At 42.2% G+C, this 6,587-nt stretch overlaps 1 long non-coding RNA gene across 1 annotated transcript in view; it reads left to right on the top strand.

The window, feature by feature from the left end:
- Positions 1–1,243: 1,243 nt before the first annotated feature.
- LOC125487010 overlaps positions 1,244–6,587 on the top strand; it is a 13,812-nt gene continuing 8,468 nt past the window's right edge. Inside the window, exon 1 of the long non-coding RNA XR_007265563.1 lies at positions 1,244–1,430. This is a non-coding gene — a long non-coding RNA (uncharacterized LOC125487010). The remainder of the gene's footprint in view (positions 1,431–6,587) is intronic.

The raw sequence follows: 6,587 nt of genomic DNA, 5'->3' as shown, positions 1-6,587 counted from the left end.
CTCAGATAGAGAAAAACAATTGACTCCATCAAGGCACTTCTTAATTTTGTAAACCCTTGATTAAATCTTCTTATTTCTTCTGCTCCTGTTCAGAGTCTGTGCACTGGCCACTGAGCAAGATTAGTGTTGATGGCAGGATGTTGTGGGGAGTAGACCTGTCGATGAGACTCGAATATGTATGTTTTAAGTCTTTTTTTTCCTTCCTGATTCTTAATAACAAATACTTGGTAATAGTTTGTGTACAAGTTTAAGTTGCAGTATGCAAATGTTCACATGAGGTTTGAAAGGATGTGTGTCAGATATCATCAAACTGTGACAAAAAATGCAAAGTTTGGGACAGATGTATCCTGTTATGAACTTGTTGTGAAAGAAACATTATCTAATGTGAAAAGAGTTGTTTTTCTTCAATATTTTGGATAAGAATAACCTTGCTTAATTGATTGTGTTACTGATCCATTTCCTGATACGTTGTAAAGACCGGTCTCTCTCTTTGACAGTGCAATAACCTCGGTACATTTTAAAGGTACAGTAACTTGCAGCTTTCAAAAAGCAGCAATATGCTTAAATGTAAACTGGCGACTGCATGTAGGAACAGAATTTCTATCAGAGCAGGTCAGGGTCTTGGGAGGTGCTGGAGGTTAATAATTGAGACTTGTGGTCCACTTCAGCTCTTTTGTCAATGTTTAAATCAAGACTGTAATAAACACAGAAGCTGAGTGGCCCGGCAGAGCGGGGGCTGCTTGATAGCACTGTTGATGATACCTTCCACATTTTACTAATGATCAAGGGCAGTCTAATGGGGTGGTAATTGGCTGCGTTGGATTTTTTTTCTGCTTTTTCTGCACTGAACATACTTGGGCAGTTTTCCACATTATCAGATATATGCCAATGCCGTAATTGCACTGGAACATCTTGGTGAGGGGAGTGGCAATTTCTGGAGCACAAGTCTATAGCATTATTGATAGAATGGTTGTTAGGGCCCATAGACATTTCATCATCCACTGCCTCCAACCGTTTCTTCATATCACATAGAGAGAATCAAATTGACTGAAGACTGGTCCTTGTGATGCTGGGGACGACTGGAGGAGGCCGAGATAGATCATCCTCTTGGCACTTCTGGCTGAAGATTTTTGTCAATGCTTCAGCCTTTGCTTTTGCACTAAAGTGTTGGGTGCTTCCATCATTGAGGATGGACATATTTGCGGAGCCTCTATCAGTGAGTTGTTTCATTGTTCACCACCAATGATGACTGGGTTAAACAAGACTGCAGAGCGTAGTCAATCCATTGGTTGTCTAATTGCTTAGCTCTGTCTATCACTTGCTGCTTATGCTACTTATAACCTGTCTTATTGTTTAGACGATGTCCAATTTGAGCTGTTCTGTAAGGGAACTTTACGAATGTTATGAATAAACGGTGGAACTGTGATAAGGTAAGTGAATATCAGAGGAATGTAGAAATGAAAAACAGTATTACATGATATAGCATCTTTCATGACCAGTAGCGATCTCAAAGTGTTTCCCAGCCGATGATGAATTTTTGAAGGTTACTGTCCAGACAGTGTTCTGTTTTTCTCTTGATGGTATGTGGGTGTCATAGGAAAGGCCTGTATTTGTTGTCCATCCTCATCCCTCTTCAGCTCCCTTAAAAGTCAACTACACTGCGGTGAGTCTGGCGTCATGTGTAGCCCAGACCAGGTAGTAACAACAGATTTCCATTAGTGATCCAGATATATTTTCATCATTGCCAATCTGACTGCAAATGCGGATTGGTTAACTAAGTTGGCTGGATGGCACGTTTGTAATGCAGAGCGGTGCCAACAGCATGGGTTCAATTCCTGCACCAGGTGAAGTTACTATGAACGACTCTCCTTCTCAACCTCTCCCTTCAACTGAGGTAACCCTCAGGTCACCTCCAGTGGTCACTCTCTAATGAGAGTTGCCCTATAGCCTGGTAAATCTATGGCAGCTTTATTACTGTGACTAGCTTTATAATCCAAAGGTAGACATTGAATTCCAAACCCACAAACTGCCATGGTGGGAGTTCAGCCCATTTCCCCAGAGCATATCCTGACACTTTGGACCACTGGTCCAGTGATATTACCATAACATTGCCTGCCTGCCTTCTGCTTTGGCTTTAAATGTCACACTTCTGTAAATGAATATCAATCCAAGAAGTTCAAACTGTGGCCAGCCATAACCAGTGTCCTTAATTGATTCAGTGCTCAGTGATGTGCGTATCTGCAGCACAATCCTCATCCAAACACTCACCCATTTTCCCACAAAGCTCCTCACCTGAAGGACATGTTTAACATCTTAAGATCACATCAGCCCATTTTGATCAGCTCCGGTTCACCACAACCATATGCCTGTTCTATGAGAGCAGTTGACCATGTGACTAAGTCAAATGTTTGGCTGAGGCTAAAATAACAAATGTGGGATTATATGCATAGGGGAGGTCTGGTAATGCAATGGATAATGACGTCTGAGTCAGAAACTCCAGCATGGAGTCTCACTCCAGGGCTTGATAAAATCAGGTTGTATGCATGATGTCAACCAAATGGAGAATCAACCTGTAAATCCTTCCAACACACACGAGTGGCACATGGGAAGAGCCGTAGAGGTTCCTGCTCATGTAATGAAAAGAAACCAGATTATCTCGCACAATGACTTGGAGGAAGGAAGTGAATGTACTAAATCCAAATTTACAGATGACACAAAAGTTGGTGGAATGGCAAGTTGCAAGATATTGATAGGTTATTGAAGTGGGCAAGAGCTGGCAAATGGAGAATAATGAGGGAAAATGCCGAGTTCATTTTGGAAGGGAGATCAAAATTATTTAAATGGTGAAAAACAGTAGGAAGCTGCAACATAAAAGGACTTGGGGTTTCTTGTGCACTGACACAAAGCTAGTACACAAGTGCAGCAAGAAAGGTAATGGAATGTTGGCCCTTATTTCAAAGATGTTAAAGAAAAAGAGTAGGCAAGACTGTAACTGTACGAGGTGCTAATGAGACCACACCTAGAGTACTGTGAACAGTTTCAGACTCCTTATGTAAGGAAAGACACAGTTTCATTGAAGGCAGTTCATAGAACGTTAACAAATATAATGCCGAGTGTAGAGGGGTTCCTTCATAAGCAAAGGCTAAACAGGTTGGGATACTACTCACTGGAATTTAGAAGAGTGAATGATGATCTCATTGAAATAGATACGATTGTTAAGGGGCTTGACAGGATAAATGCTGAGAGGATGTTGCCACTCATGGGTCAGTCTAGGGCCAGAGGGCATAGTTTCAGAGCAGAAGATTTAATACTGAAATGAGGATGGCTTCCTTTTCTCAGAGAGCTGAGAGTCTTTGGAATTCCTTACCATTTACAGCTGTGGGGACAGATTTCTTGTATATATTTAAGGCTGAGATCGGTAGATTCTCAATCCGTGTGGGGATACGGGGAAAAGACAGTAAAATGGACCTGAGGAATGTCAGATCAGCCATGAACCAGTTGAATGTTGGAGTAGGCTCGAGGTGCTGAATGTCATAATCCTGTTCCTAGTTCTTATCACTATCCATCGTTCCAGACTATGATATTCAGGTGAAAGTGGATATTGCTGAAGCAGTTCAGTCTCCTTGATTGAACTGCAGCCAACACTGCCACAGGCACGGTATATGGCATAGAAACAAGTCATTTGGCCAAAGCAGTCCAAGCCAGCATGAGGTGGGCTACTAGTGAGCAGTATCCATATACAGAGATTGTGGTGAAGAATGAGATTTTATAAGTAAAGTTTTTTAATTGAACTGCAGAAATAAATGGCGATGAGAGACACATAGCACATAAGGCTGAAGCATTTGCCTCCTTCAGAGGTCTCCAGCATCACAGATGCCAGTCTTCAGGCAATTTGAATCAATCCACATGGTATCAACAAACATTTGGCATCACTGGATACCACCAAGCCTATGAGCCTTGATAAGATTCTAGTAATAGTGCTGAAGACTTATGCTCCAATACTTGCTGTTTCTTGAACAAGTTCAGTGCAGCTACACCACTGATATTGACCTGACAATGTTGAAAATTTCCCTGCTATATCCTGTACACACAAATCAGGACAAAGTCTATCCTATTGTTCCATCAGTTTATTCCATCATTGAAGTGATGAACAGTGTCATCAATGGTACTACCAAGCACTCGCTTAGAAATAACCTGCTCAGTAATGCATACTTTGGGTTCCACTAGAGCCACTCAACTCTTGATTTCATGAGAACTATGGTGCAAATATGGGCAAAAGAACTGAATACCAGAGGTGAGTTGAGATCGACAACCTGGACATCAAGGCTGCATTTGATGGAGTGTGGCATCAAGGACCCCAACTGTACTGGAATCAGTGGGAGTCAATGAGTATTGTGGGACAAGCCCTCCACTGATTGGAATCATACCTGTCACAGAGGAAGATGGTTGTGGATGTTGGAGATCAATCAGATCAGCTCCAGAATATTCTGCAGGAGATCCTCAGGGTAGTGTCCTAAGTGCAATCATGTTCTGTAGCATCATCAATGATCTTCCCTTCATCATAAGGTTAGAAGTAAGGATTATAATCGATTGATTGTATGATATTCAGCATCATTTGCAATTTTTCAAATACTGAAGAAGTCCATATCCAAATACCATAAGATCTGGACAATAAGCTGGCTTGGGCATACAAATGGCAAGCAACATTTGCACCACACAAATGTCGGGAAGTGACCATCTCCAACATGAAACGATCTAACCACTGTCCTTGACATTCAAAGATGTTACTCTCACTGAATGCCCCACTATCAAAATCCTGGTGATTGCCATTAACCAGAAACTTAATTGGAGTCACTACCCAAGCACAGTGGCTACAGGAGCAGGTCAGAAACTAGGAGTACTGCAGTACTGGCTGTCTCTGATATCAAGGCCATATTTGGCTGAGCATAGCATCAAGGAGCCTGGAAATCAATGGGATTCGGTGAAATTTCTCTGCTGGTCAGAGTCATACCTGGTACAAAAAATGGTGATTGTGGTTGTTTGATGTCCATCTTCTCAACTCGATTACATTTCTGCAGGAGTTCCTTAGGCTAGAGACCTAGGCTGCATCTTCAGCTGCTTCATCAGTGACCTTGTCTCCATCGTAAGAGCAGAAATGGGATGTTGATTGTGCAATCTTCAGTGTCCTCTACATGGAATGCAGCGTTTCAAGGAGTCTGCTGAATATTCCCTTTTCAGGAGAAAGAAATACTGGTGTAACTGATACCACTCACATACGACAGAGTGTTTTTAAAAATGGGAGTAAACCCCTATGGAAGAGGTTTGCTTTTAATTCTGATCTGAAATGAAGGAGTTGTATTGATTGTATTAGTCATTCTGCTGTGTCACTTCATGAAACATCGAGGCAAAAGAGCAGATTATTTATATTTGGCTGTGTTTCTGAAATGTGCATTGTGTAAATGAGGAGTCAGAGAGGATTCCTCTTCATGGTGTGGACTATAAAGGGATGGAGTAAGCATTCACTTCTGCATTCACATTATTGATGGTTTAGCAATTAAATATCTGCCAGCATAAGGTGCAGAATGCAAATGATCTCACACGATATGTGTCAAATATACACAGAAGTATTGATGCTTAAAAACCTTGGAGCTGAGGACAGATGCATTCTGCTTTGAATGAGTGCAGCAAAATAGAAAAAAAAAAATCTCCTGTTCTAAATGTAAACATTTAAATGTTGCTGTTCAGAAGTGCACTTGTTCAAGGAGCCCAGACAGTGAGCGTGCAAGTTCAGTGAGCAATAAGGAAGCTGAATGGCTCATTGGTCTTCATTCTGGTGCTAGTGTGTATGACCACCACACAGCCAGCTGTTGTTGGATGCTGGATCTCTGTGTTAATTCTGAGACACCTCTGTTCAGATTGGTCCAGGCACCTCACTGAATGGTTTGAGTGACAGGGTAGGGATTGGTTCCACAGGCTATTAACCAGCCTAACTCACTTGTTGATATTTTAACTGTTCGGAATGCAAACAGTCAGTATGAAACAGGTAATCAGCGGACGGAGGGGCTGCTTATGCCGTGACACTGTTGGTCTGGGAAACTTTCCAACAGATATGCTAAAGAGGTGCAACCATATCCAATTGAGAAGCTCCTGCTCAGGGCCCTTATTAAAAAGTGGGATTTCATGGTTTGACAGGTGATTTTTCAGCTTCCAGGAATTAATGCCCCATGTCCAGGTATTGACCACCCTTCCCGCTTCCCCCACAGCATGGGTGCAACTTCTGCAGCTCCACCTTGAGCCTTAGATGAGGAAGAGCGACACCAACAGCTCCTGTGTGATTCACTGGGTCATTCAGAGTGGATTCGAGTCACCGAAAAACAAAAGAATTGTAGGTGCTGAAAATCTGAAACAAAAACAAAAATTTATGTAGAAAAGCATTTGCGGACAAAAGATATCACCAACAGACATAGTAGGAACTGCAGATGCTGGAGAATCTGAGATTACAAGGTGTAGAGCTGGATGAACACAGCAGGCCAAGCAGCATCATAGGAGCAGGAAGGCTGACGTTTCGGGCCTAGACCCTTCATCAG

This window comes from Rhincodon typus, chromosome 35 (genome assembly GCF_021869965.1).
Source record: "Rhincodon typus isolate 14 chromosome 35, sRhiTyp1.1, whole genome shotgun sequence".
NCBI classification, from domain to species: domain Eukaryota; kingdom Metazoa; phylum Chordata; class Chondrichthyes; order Orectolobiformes; family Rhincodontidae; genus Rhincodon; species Rhincodon typus.
This window is presented reverse-complemented; position numbering and strand designations above follow the sequence as displayed.